General features: G+C 45.6%; 1 protein-coding gene across 2 annotated transcripts in view; it reads left to right on the forward strand.

Moving 5' to 3' along the window:
• Positions 1–323: 323 nt before the first annotated feature.
• ARHGAP35 (Rho GTPase activating protein 35) overlaps positions 324–12,514 on the forward strand; it is a 140,334-nt gene continuing 128,143 nt past the window's right edge. For both annotated transcript variants that reach the window (XM_008154436.3, XM_054710015.1), the window contains exon 1: positions 324–508. The gene's annotated coding sequence lies outside the window, so the exon portion shown is untranslated. The remainder of the gene's footprint in view (positions 509–12,514) is intronic.

Here is a 12,514-nt window from a genome sequence, read left to right on the forward strand (position 1 = left end):
CGACGGCGGCAGTGACCCCCCTCGGGGGTGCACGCGCTCTCGCATCTCACCCTACCCCGCGCCGGCTGTGCCCCCGCGGCGCGCTCCCAGGGGCCGTTATCCTGCAACGGTCCCAGCGCCACGCACGCGCAGTAGCGAGGGGGGCGCGCGCGAGGGAGCGGTGGCCGCAGGAAAGAGGTGCCGCCGCCGCCGCCATTGCGAAGGAGGGAGGGAAGGAGCGAGCGAGCGAGGCCGGTCCGCCCTCCCCCTGGTTCCCGCCCCTCCCCCTTCCCCTCCCCGCCCCCCCCTCCCGGCCCCGAGGGAGAGCCGCGGCGCGGCGGGAGCTGCAGGAGGTGGAGGAGGCGGAGGAGGGAGTCCGCGAGGGAGGGTCCGCCCGGCCCCCCGCCGCCGGAGCCGCCGCCGCCGCCGGAGCCGCCTCTAGACGAGGAGCAGCAGAACATGGCGCCGGGGCCGCCGTCGACACAGCCGGGATCCCGGAGGCCGGGGACGCGCTGAGGGCGCCCCGCTGGTGAGTGCGCGAGCTCGTGGGCCCCGGCGGCGAGGCCGGGCGCCGCCCCGCTGCGGGGTCCTGGGGGAGGCGGGGACCGCGGGGCCCGAAGCCCGCGAACAATGGAGGATCTGGAGGGGGAGGGGAGGGAGCGGCCCCCCAGCGCCCCGGGCCCCGCCGGCCCCGCCGCTTCGTGCTGGGGCCCGGCTCGCGGCGCCCGCCGGCCCTCCAGACATGCCCCTGACCGCCCTGCCTCGCTGCGCCCGAGTCTGCCTCCACCCTCCGGTGGGGATCTCGGTATCTGCCTCGCCACCCCCTCCCCACACTTCAACCACTCTGCTCCCCATTCTGCACCCCCCCCCCTTCCGCCTTTGCCCCTCCTGGACTCTGCAGTGCTCATGGGATCCCCTTCCTCAGTAACCCTTCTGCGTCCCTTAATTCTGGACCCCCCACTTCGAGATTCGTGACCTCTCTGCCGCTCCTCCGATTCCGCTCCGACCCCTTTCCTACTGCCCTCCTCTCTGACCTGCCTGCTCTTCCCCCTTCTCGCAGGATCTGTTGCATCCCCAGGAGCTGTCCCCTCTAGGACCTGCGGTTCCACCTCCTTGGAGATCCTTCTGAGACCCTGTTCGTCTAGCACCGCTGTCTCAGGCCTTCTCTCCTTGGACTTGATTTCACCTCCGTCTTGGGCCCTGCTGCCCACTCTCAGCACCTGCTGCACCCCAGGGATGCCCCTGGCTCTGTGACCTTCCCCACCTCAGTGCTGTCCCCTGCTCCCTCAGGCTGTCATCTCCCTCTCCTCGGGTCTTTCTTCTTTTTGCCATTCAGACCCTTTCCTCTCTTCCAGACCTTTCTGCCTCCCGGTTCTACCCCTCGCCCAATTCCAGCTCTTGCTATGCTCCCTAATTCTGCTTGCTTTTCGCCTGACTCTGCCTTTCTGGAAGCAGCCTCCTCCCCATCTCTGACCCTGCAGATCTCTCCTTTCTGCCATGCACTCCTCTGCCGCCTCTCCCTAACCCAGCCTTTCCGCAGCCCCAGTGCTGCCCTGAGGACTCAGTCTGCCCCAGTATTCTTGAGGTTTTTCTCTTCCCGCCTCCTCTTTGCTACTCTTGAGCTATTTCATTCATTTGCTCCCCCTTTCTTTGACCTGTCTCCCCGCAATTCTTTCCTTTAGACCGGCTTCCAGCCTCCTCTTTTTTGCTCCACGTCCTCTCGTCTCCGTCTCCATTTTGGCCCTTTGGCTCATGAAACCATCGATAACTTCTCTGTGACCCATCACCCCCTTCCCTTCCTGTTCTTCATCTCATAGACCTGCCCCAGATCCTTTTTGCACCTGTTCTTCCATTTGTTCATTTCTGCCCCATCCTCTCCAACGTCTTCCTCCCGGTTCTGCCCCCTTGGAGCTGTCCACTTGCTCACCTATTTCTTTGGACCCATTTCAACTTTCTCTACCGCTGTCCCTTTTGGAGTGGTCCTCTTCCACCCTGGTCTCCTTGTAACTGCCTCCACCTCTGTTGCTTCTCAGTTCTACGATTACCACCTGGCCTTCTCTCCCCCCACCATTTTGATTCAGCTCTCAACCTCCCACTCTCCCCTTTCCGGTATTTGTCCTCCCCACGTTGCCCTGCCTCATACCTTCTTTTTGAGTCCTCCTTCCCTGAATTCTGCCCGATATTAGAGATGTCTTTTCAAGCATTCCTGCCTATCATCGCCTGCCTCCCCAACCCCAAAATCCCCTCTTGGAGCCTCCTGAGTTTTCGGATGGATTCTTCCTCCCTTTGAAACCCCTCTCCCAATTTTGTTCTCCATTGATTTCTTTCCTCCCTTACCTTTTCCCCCTAGTATCCTGCCAGGCTCTTCCCATTAAGTTGCTATCATACTTGCTTCTCCTAGCTCCCCTCCCTTGACCCGCCCATTCCCCACTGAGTGCGCCCCCTCTCAGGCATGCCTTCCTCTAGGTTCCATCCTCAGCTTGGGAGAGGAAGGGGCTGGGTTGGATCTAGGGTTCTCTAGGCTCTGGTTTAGACTGCAGATTCCTTCTGCTCCCTGATCCTGAGGGTTTTATCCTGAGGGATCCTGTGAGATCTGGGTAAATAGGTGGGTGCTGGTTGATTGGTCACTGCTCTCTGGAGTCTGGGAGTGTCCCCCCTTTCCCCATCCCCTTTACCAAGGTTAGTAGTGGTAGGCGGGGTGGATCTCTTTCCAGTGCCCCATTTTCTTTTCCTCGCCCATTTTGATCCCCAGTCCCTTCAGTTCCCTGGGCTTTGCTGCTTTGTGTCCTTCAGAAAAGGAGAGTGCAGCTGCTCACAGGTCTTGCCTCCCCCCCCCCCCCTTTCTCTGAGCTTTTGTAAAGAGACAGTTGTACCCTCTCCCCCTTTCCACCTCCAAGCCAGCACCCTTTGGGAGAACTTAGGAGTGTGCTTTTTGTTTTGTTTTGTTTTGCAGCTGACAAGTCATATTTTTGTTTTACCCCTGTCTGGGGAAATGCCAGTTCTCAAGTTCTCCCCCATCTAAGCAGGGCTTATGGACACACTTAGTATTTACTGCTCTGGGTCTGCAGGGATCGTGCCTTCTCTAATGGCCTCTGGTTTGCAGTGTAACTTGTGGGAGGGGTGGGGGAGAGTGGGCTTATTTCTTTTTTACCTCTGCCCCAGGAAGGCTTCAACTTCCTGGTCTTGAAAATAGTGAGGGCCTGGGTTTGGAAAGCTCTTTGCGGTTGTTTGTTGAAGGAGAGTGCCAAGTGTCACTCAGATTTCTGCCCTCTGGTATTGCAGGCACTTCCACCCACAGGAGTTGAATGCCTCTGGGCAGATTCATGCTGGATTGTGGGGGGAAGGGGCTCACTGCTGTACAGGGGTTATATCGGTGGGACCTGATTTGATAGTGAGAAATCGGTGCCAGGAACTGGCTGATTAGATTGGATTTTTGGTCTTATTACCTGGGAAATGTAGCTTAGCCACCTTTCCTTGAGCTGTTTTCTTCAGTGATCTTATGTTGGGGGTGGGGTTTAGGAAATTCATTCGGAGGAAGAGGTGGTTTTTACAGAAAAGCCATCCAACTATTTTCCTTCCTTAACTTAGGAGAGGGAACCTTTTGCATGTCCTAGGTTTATTTATTTTACTTCTTAAGTAAATCAAAAGCCTGATTTTTCCCCTTAGGAATTGGCCTAGGGCAATTGCATATTAAAGCATCCATCCAGCTGTGAAGGAGCATTTACTGGAAGGACTCTATTTCTTAACTGAGTTATGATCAAACTTTATTTACTTCAGCACTTATTTAAAAATAGTTTTATGTGAACACATTTGAAATAAACATTGACTGTCATCTACAAAATTGGACCATTGACTGACTCAGCACGTGTTAGGGCATTTGTATGTAAGACAATGAGCAGGGCTGGCTGGGTAGTAGATCCATATGGCTCTTTTAGCTTCTAACTTCTTAGGACTTTAAATTTTCTGACAAGCAGAGGCTGGTAATTTTAATTATGTATGGCATGTATCTTCACCATTATTGACTTAAGAATTTTGATTCATTTTCCCTGGTTTCTGTTAATTTCTGAATTTTGGCCTTGTGAATTATGATTAATTCTCTGAATTTTATGGTCCCCATGTTGGTATAAATAGTTGTGTTTTTGTGGGTTGTTTTTGTTTTTGTTTTTTTTTTTTTGAGAAGAAGGGATAGAGAGATAGAGAAAGTTCCATGAGAGAGAAACATCATCGATCAGTTGCCTCCTGCACACCCCCACTGGGGATCAAGCCCGCAACCAGGGCATGTGCCCTGGCCGGGAATCGAACCCGTGACCTCTTGATTCTAACTTATTTCTCAACTGCTGAGCCACACCGGCTGGGCGGTATAAATAGATTTAAAAAAATCTTAATGTGGAAATGGCAGCTAATTAAGAATACAAACAACTGTGTGTGCAGTACCGCTTTGTGTTCCAGGGTTTTAGCACCACTGGCAGGATAGAAAATTTCTGCATGCCCAAGCCCAAGTTTACATAATAGGAAGAGAGGATACAGAAGAACAAAGAGCTGATTTTTCTTTCTAACTGGTAACTGATGTTCCAAAGACTGTCAGATTTCTCTGATGGTAGCAGAGGCTCTAACCCCAGTATCAACGTTTGCTCTCATGTTGGAATTGGGTGCTACAGAAATCCGAGGTGGTAGCCTTGGCCTTCTGGAACCGTTCATGTGCCAGGTGGGGGTAGTGTGTGGAGCAGGAGATGGTGGTAGATGACTGTTTCAACCTAGTGACATGTCTTCAGGGGCTTTTGCCTTGCCTAGAATGTCTTTGCAATACTGGCCTGGTCAAAGTTCTGTTCTTTTTTTAACCCTTTTTTCTGGTTATGTCCCCCCTCCCTTACATATCTCCCCTTTTTTTTCTTGGCATGATCTATTTTTCTTGGCATGAAACATTTAAGACAATAAGGGGTGGAGGTGGGGTGGGGATAGTCATTCCTTTTGATCCGGATACATGGAAGGAGTTGTCCACGTGTAGATCCATGGGCCTGATGGCGACTTTTGGCAAAGAACAGGCTGGGAGGAGTGACAGTTGCACAGATGACTAAACCACAGCTTCAGCCCTAGCCTGTTTGGCTCAGTGGATACAGCGTCAGCCTGCAGACTGAAGGGTCCCAGATTCCATTCCAGCCAGGGGCACATGCCCGGGTTGTGGGCTCAATCCCCAGTGTGGGGCGTGCAGGAGGCAGCCGAGCAATGATTCTCATCATTGATGTTTCTATCTCTCCCTCCCCCTTCTTCTCTGAAATCAATAAAAATACATTTAATAAATAAATAAACCACAGCTTCATAGGTATTTATTTATTTAGTTAGTCTGTACGTGATGGGAAAACATATGAGGTCAGTACAGTTGGAGATTGAAAAGGTGAGAGTGGGTTTTCCCTCTCTAGTCTCCTCTGCTTTTCCATCTTCGGTTTGTGGGGTTCTGAGAGGTGTTAGGCCTCTTGCAGGCCTTCCTGTGATCTGCTGTATTGTCATTCACCACCTGGTGGTCTGAACTGTCTTAATTTACCCAGTCAGTGGGACATTTTATGGATCATCTAGTCCGGTTGTTTAAATTACCTTTTCCACACTATATAATAGATAATTTTGGAGATGCTCTGCTTGAAGTGGGAGGAAGTTGACTAGCAGAAATCCCTTGAGCTTGGAGCAACACAGTTTGAAAATTAGTGCCTGGGCTGGCCTCCTAATTTACAGGTGGGGAAATGGAAGGCTTGCAAAAGGGGTGTGGGGACAGGCTTCCTGTCATAGTTGAAAGAGGACTAGACACACCGGTGGGAGACCTTCTGGTCTGGCCTTAACCCAATTAGTTGGAATGTTGGGCAAATCGCTTCACCTCTTCGGACTTCACATTTCCTAGTCTGAAGTGTACTGTTCTGTCTAGCTGATGGTAGATTCTTGTTGTTCTGAGTCACATACCAAATTAGAGCTGGGACTGGACTTCTGGTGTTACTCTAACTACCTTTCCCAAATTATATTCTGTAACCCAGAATTGGAGTAGGGGCTCTTTCCTGGGGATGCAGTAAAATGAACTGGATTACCTGTTGTATACTTTTGCAAATGTAAAAGAAACATTGCCTCTCTTTATTCCATTTGCAAGAAAATTAGTTTTTAATTTAGGGGTAAAAGGGGCATCCAGATTGTATTAACTGTAACTACATAACTAAAACCATATACCTCTTTAAAAAACAATATGGAAGTTTTCAAGCTGAGTCATTGTTAACGTAGGCTCTCAAATAGCAATGGTCTGAATAGCACTTGAATTGCTGTCATTAAGAAATGCAAACAAATCATTGGTGTTCATCTTCCTGAAAGTTTATTTTTTTTATTTAATTTTTTTATTGTTTAAAGTATTACACATAGTAGTACATATATCTCCTCCCCCCCATTGACTTTCCCCCAGCCTCCCCTACCCCCCAGTCTCATGCCCTCATCCCACCTGAAAGTTTATTTCTATTTAAATTTCGATATAGTGCTTTATTAGGCTTCATCTATGAAGAATTCTTAAAAATAACTTAACAGTCTAATTTTCATTTATTTGCTTCTCTGATATTAAAAAACACCATTAAGTTGGTAGATTAGCTGAGAACCAGGTACTTTCAGCCATGAAGCCTCATTACAAGAAAGTAACACTTATTTTAGTTGAAAACAGCCAGAGCCTATCTCCTTCATCTTCCTTTATTTAAATGAACATTTTCATTTTATGAAGTTTCCAACAGTTGTGACTGTTGCATTATGTGTCTGCAGGTATTTCATACCTTTTTGCTTTCTTAGAGTCTCTGCATTCTTATTTGGAAAATGTCCTTTTACTGGTCACTATAGTAATATTTGTACTTGGTAATAGAATTTGAATTATTTTTTAAATTTTTTTTTTTATTCATTTCAGAGAGAAAGGGAGAGAGAGAGAGAGAAACATCAATGATGAGAGAGAATCATTTGATCGGCTGCCTCCTGCACACCCCCTACTGGGGATTGAGCGCACAACCTGGGTATGTGCCCTTGAGTGGAATAGAACCTGGGACCCTTCAGTCCGTAGGCTGACACTCTATCCACTGAGCCAAACTGGCTAGGGCAGAATTTGAACCATTAAAAGGCAGCTTCCTATGGTGCAAAGAATGTTGAATTGATAATGAAGAAACCAGTATCACAGCCCTGACTGTTGCTTACTGGCTGTGTGATTTTCATTTCTTTGGGCTGCAGTTACTTCATTTAAAACAGGTGGGGAACATCTGGCTGTGGACTGTATAAGGCCCTCAAAATCAATTGGTCTGGCTCTGCCAAGGCATTAGGGGTGAGTTAATTAAATGTGTAACCAAATATAGCAGGCTTATTTTTTAAAATATAATATTTTTTATTGATTTGAGAGAGGAAGGGATTGGGAGAGAGAGAAACATGAATGATGAGAGAGAATCATTGATGGGTTGCCCCCAGCACGCCCCCCACTGGGCATGTCCCTCACCAGGAATCAAACTGGGACTTCCTGGTTCATAGGTTGATGCTCAATCACTGAGCCACGCCAGTCGGGCTAGCAGGTTAATTTTTATGTTGATAATTTTGTGTGTCCCGTGAATGATATAAATATCCAAATGGCCATTGTCAGAAAAAAGGTTCCCTACCCCTGATTTTAAAAACGAAGGGTTTATACTAGTTGGGTCCCTTTCCACCTTGTTTTATAGCTAATAATACTCAAATGTCTTTTTGAGGAAGCGGAACCTCATATAGCTTTCATTTTCCATCACACCTAGCAAAATACCTTGGACATAGTAGACCCCAGTGCATAATAGTGATTGAATTCACACAGGTGTCAAAGCCTTTTTTCTTTTGATGGGGGGAGATGTGTATACTAACTATAAGGTCATTTTTAGACTTTAAATTCTTAGAGGGCAAGCCTTCCTGTTCAGTATTTAATCTTCATACATATGTACACACATACATCCTAAGTGTCTTGTCCAGGATTACACAGCTAGGTGGTAGAGCTGTGTTATGAATCTATGTCTATCTGATTCCAAAATATGTGCTTATTTTATTAGACTGCCTTGTCTCTGGGATATAAGAAGAAGCTATAATTCATCCCCTTGAGGAGTTTATAGTCAGTTATAAACAATCCTACCTAATAAAATAGTAATATGCAAATTGACCGCACCTTTACTACGCCCAAGCCACGCCCACCAGCCAATCAGGGCAAGTATGCAAATTACCCAACAAAGATGGCGGCTAATTTGCATACGCGGAGAGAGGGAGGAGTGAAGACTGAAGACAACTTAGAAGGAAGAGGGAGGAAAAGCGGAAAGCAAGATGGCTGCCAGAGGGAAAGCCCAGGTGGGCGGAGCGGGGTGGAACGGGGCGGAGCGGGGCGGGCGGCAGTGGTGAGCGGGTGCAGGCGCGGTGGCTGCAAAGGTGGCAGCAGCAGCAGCGCACGCGGCCGCAACAGCCGCTTGCAGGATTTTCCTGCAAATGGGCTACTAGTTAACTATATATAATACTAGAGTCCCGGTGCACGGATTTGTGCACCGGTGGGATCCCTTGGCCTGGCCAGCCCCTATCAGGCCATCTCGCCCAGCCCCAGTTGGGGCCGTCTGGCTGGGGGAGAGACTGCGGGAGGTTGGCTGTGGGAGCACACTGACCACCAGGGGGCAGCTCCTGTGTTGAGCATCTGCCCCCTGGTGGTCAGTGCTCATCATACGACCAGTCGTTCGATCGACCGGTCGTAATGGTCGCTTAGGCTTTTATATATACCGGTATAGATAGGGTGGGGTGAGGGAAGTAAATGGTGTGTAAACCAATATGATTGATTTCTGGTTCCTTGGGAGGCAATCCCGTAGTAATAAAGATTTTCATATTCAGAAACTAAGCACACGTAGGTTCTATATTATAATATTTTGAAAAGAATCTATAGCCACAAGTATCAGCTTGTTTTTCTAGCCAGCATATTTTAAAAGTTAAGCATTTTATTTCTGACCCGGATTCAAACCCATGTATAACAAAACTATATAAGTAAACTTATCTAACAGAAAGAAGATAGAAATGTTTGGTCCTGGAATGACTTTTAAATTTATATTTTCTTTGGCAAATAGAAAAGCACCTGCATAGCTCTGAACTGAGAGATTTTCTTCTTTTAAGAAAACTCTAGGCAACTAGAACTGGATAGATAAAAATAAACTTTGCCCCTTTACTGATTTGTGTGGAGCTCACTATAATCTTTTTTTTTTTTAACTGCAACTCAAAAGTTATTAAATAATGTTGGTCAGTTTCAGCTAATAGCCTCCTGAAGTGTAAAAAATTATACTTCTCCCAATCTTCATTTCAAAAAAGGTCAAAACTGTGGCTTCATTTATTGCAGTCTGCACTACTTAGGAATAAGACAAAGGAAAATGATTATCTTTAATTGCTACAGGCAATTAAAAAGGATTCTTTGTTCAGTAACAAATTGATTGTGTACAAATGAAAGCCAGCACTGCATTAATACAAGATTATTAGATTCTTAAAATCTGCATCTTCAGCCGAAACCGGTTTGGCTCAATGGATAGAGCGTCGGTCTGCGGACTGAAAGGTCCCAGGTTCGATTCCGGTCAAGGGCATGTACATTGGTTGCGGGCACATCCCCGGTAGGGGGTGTGCAAGAGGCAGCTGGTCGATGTTTCTCTCTCATCGATGTTTCTAGCTCTCTGTCCCTCTCCTTTCCTCTCTGTAAAAAGTCAATAAAATATATTTAAAAAAAAAAAAAAATCTGCATCTTCAGCCAGAGTGGCTTTAACTTTAAGGGAATGTTTTGCTGGGGGTTGGGTACCTAAATGCATGGCCGTAAAAATAGCACCAGGTCTTTATTTTTCAAAAATATTTATTCAATATGTAGATGCAAGGCTGGTGGATGCTGTGGTTTTATTTTCCTGTTTTATATTTTTATTTTATAGATGCTATTTTTTGATACCAAATCATTGAATACTTTTATTTATTGATTTCAGAAAAGGGTGAGGGAGAGAGAGAGATAGAAATGTCAATGATGAGAGATAATCATTGACCGGCTGCCTCGTGCACGCCCCCTACTGGGGATTGAGCCTGCAACCCAGGCTTGTGCCCTTGACCGGGATTGAACCTGGGACCTTTCAGTCTGCCGGCAGACGCTCTATCCATTGAGCCAAACCAGCCAGGGCTACTTTTTAAAATGTTGCAGGCCTATAGGCAATACCTTCCTCTGATTGATCAGTCAGTTGAGGAATGTAGATAAAACCTTTGATAAATGAGGGAAAAGGGGAAAGGGCCCCTGACTGATTTGGGTGTGGGTCTCAGCTATTGGCATATGCCCAGAATTAATAAACAGTCACAAAAGCTTAAAAATGGCAAAATTAGCTAAAGCAGTTGTGATTTGATGTTTTGTGTGTGTATCCAAGGAATACATATATTTTCTTGTGTACAGATCCCCTTTTAACATTTTTTCTTTTATTTATTTTGTTGTTGTTGTTAATCCTCACCCAAAGATATTTTTTCTATTGATTTTTAGAGAGAGTGGAAGGGAGGGAAAGGTAGGGAGGGAAGAGAGAGAGAGAGAAACATCAATGTAGAGAGAGACACATTGATTTGTTGCTTCTTGCAAGAGTACCCCTACCCCCAATCGGACCAGGGATTGAACCTGCAACCCAGATACATGCCCTTGATCAGAAAACAAACCCAAGACCCTTGGGTGGGAGGGGGAGAGACAGAGAGAAACATCCATGTGAGAGAGACGCATCAGTTGATTGCCTCCTGCATGCCCCCGACCAGAGCCGGGGCCAGGGAGGAGTCTGCATACGAGCGCGGTATGTGCCCTTGACCAGAATCGAACCCAGGACACTTCAGTCTGCAGGCCAACACTCTATCCACTGAGTAAAAGTGGCTAAGGCCATTTTTTTTTTTAATTAAAGTACTACTTATGTGTAGAAAAACACAAATCTTAAGTGTACACTTCTGAATTTTCTACATATTGTACGAATCCCTCTTTTATATGATGGGGCATAATTTACTTTTTACACACAATTCTTAAGTTGGAAATTATTTGGGAGTCTCTATTTGAAAGGCACAAATATGAGTGTGTAAAATGATATTTATAACTTTTCCAAATTTGTTCAAGGTCACTTATCTGATAAAGAATGGGATAATACCTATCTGGTACAAATTACCACTAGTATCGGAAAGCATTCTTTTGATAACAGATCTTCACTATCTGTGTTGTACTTCCAGATTTTTTGGTCACTGCTGATGTTATCGTGATAGGTCAACTGGACTTTTTGAAAAGCAGTTTGGTAGTGTTTTAAGAGACATACAATCCTTGACCTGCTTATAGGGATCCGTATGGACCAAGAAATAGGGATGAGAATAAGGATTGTATACAGAGATGTTACCTATAGTGATGTGTATAAAAAAGTAAAACAATCTAAATGTTTTAGCTCTAGGGCAGTGATTTTCAACTGGTGTGCCAAAGAATTTTTAAAATGTGCAATACCTGACTGATCTCTTTTCCTTTATGTTGTCAAGTTAAAAAATGACAACAGCGAACACAGCAATAGCTGTCTGGTGTGAATGAATCAAAGTTATACCCTTTTTTTTTTGACAGATCGGCAAAAAAATATTTTTTTTTTTTAGTGTGCCACAGAATTTTGGTAAGTAGCTTATGTGTGCTGTGAGATGAAAAAGGTTGAAAATTGCTGCCCTAGGGGAATGGTTGCTTTATGGAAAAGTATGAAGTCATTCAAATAGATTGTTTTAGAAAATTCTTGACATGGAAAGGTGCATAAAAAATAAAATTTAAGTATGAGAAAAAAGCAGGATATAGAACTATAAATAGTAAGATTTCAGTAATTTTAAAATATAAGTGGGAAAAGTGGAAGAAATATGCCAAAGTGCTGTTAGTATTGATCTCTGTGCTGTTGAATTTTGAGTGAATAAAATTTTTTCTGAGAGTTTTCTACAATGATTTTATTATTTTGACTTAAAAAAAAAAATATATATATATATATATATATATATATATATATATATTTACAGTGTGGTTGTATTATGTTTGGATTTTCTTATAAACACATGAAGGAAAAATTGAGCTGAAAAGCAAGAAATTAATAATAGTAAGATCTATTGGACTCTAGTGCCATTGAAGGTGAGGCAGTTACCCTTTCTTGGAACAATATTGAATTAATTATTAGCAATATGAATCAGTTAATAACAAAAATATGCTTATTGTGTACCAGGAGACTACTGAGTGTTCCCTCATATCCTCCTAACAATAATCCTCTGAAGTAGGTGGTATTTCATTTTCTTGCCTGGGAACTGAGGCTTCAGAGAGGACTTGCCCGAGGCCATACGGCTAGTAGGTCCCTGAGGCAGCGGTCTAGGTCAGAGCCTTTGTCCTGAGCCCCTGCTCTCTGTCACCTCTGGTGTGCTTTTCACTGTCAGAAGCGAGGAGAACGAAAGTCTACTTCATGTTTAATAGCTGTAGCTAAACCCTAAGTTCTCTTTTTCAGAAAGGTAACTCTTCCCC

The sequence above is a fragment of the Eptesicus fuscus genome, chromosome 21, assembly GCF_027574615.1.
Source record: "Eptesicus fuscus isolate TK198812 chromosome 21, DD_ASM_mEF_20220401, whole genome shotgun sequence".
Classification (NCBI taxonomy): Eukaryota; Metazoa; Chordata; class Mammalia; order Chiroptera; family Vespertilionidae; genus Eptesicus; species Eptesicus fuscus.